Here is a 923-nt window from a genome sequence, read left to right as displayed (position 1 = left end):
TTTCATTACCATTAGCTAAAGCCAGTGTAGCTCCAATGCTTCTGGTATCAGGTCCACAAATGTCATAGATTTTATAGCCCAGAGTGATTCCTGGCAGTAGGTCTGTACTGTTATTAATTTCCTCAATGGCAAAAAGCATAGCCTGGGCAAACTGCAAATCTCTGAAATTTAAACTTAATTGAGACAAACAATTAGGAATAATTAGCATTTCATTGTGTTCCTTAAAACAGACACAAATATTTATGGATAAATGTTTAAATAGAAACAAAAGCATTTCGCGTGAAAAGGACTTTAAACAACTGAGAAAATCAAAACACATTTTACTCTTCCTTTGATTCCCAACAGATTCCTTAAATGTAAATGGATTTGTATCTTGTCATTTACCTGATACATTGTAGTGGCAGAGGTTTGTTCATGTAGGAATCTTTTCTTTCTTTCCAGCTTGCGTGAAAAGAGAAGATAGCACCCAATATAATATCCCCATTCTTAGATAGCAGTGGGTTCTCAGGATCTCCTCTACGCCTGCACACTGGCTCCTCAGCAGAAGAGGCAGATGCCACTAACAGCAGTTGCAGAAGTGCCCATCCCTTTTCTGGCCATCTATGTGTTGATGTCATTTCTTGAGCTAAACCACTTAGTGGCATTAGAGTACTGTAATGAAGATGAAATAGTTATTCTGGTATTTATACCTTTTGGTGCAGCATAAGAAATAACTGAATAGAGAGAGTTCATTCCCAGTGTCAGCAAAATGGGGGACATGCCCAACTTTGCCATTTAATGTAGCTTCATATCTATAAAATAAGGATATACACAGGTTCATTTAAATATGTATTAAAAATGTAAATCACAATTCCTTACAAATGAATATGTAGAAAAACATTTTTCCAATACATACTTTTATAGAGTACGTTTATACAGTACTT

This window comes from Pundamilia nyererei, unplaced genomic scaffold (assembly GCF_000239375.1).
Source record: "Pundamilia nyererei isolate P.nyererei 1_Seehausen unplaced genomic scaffold, PunNye1.0 scaffold00117, whole genome shotgun sequence".
Lineage (NCBI taxonomy): Eukaryota > Metazoa > Chordata > Actinopteri > Cichliformes > Cichlidae > Pundamilia > Pundamilia nyererei.
This window is presented reverse-complemented; position numbering follows the sequence as displayed.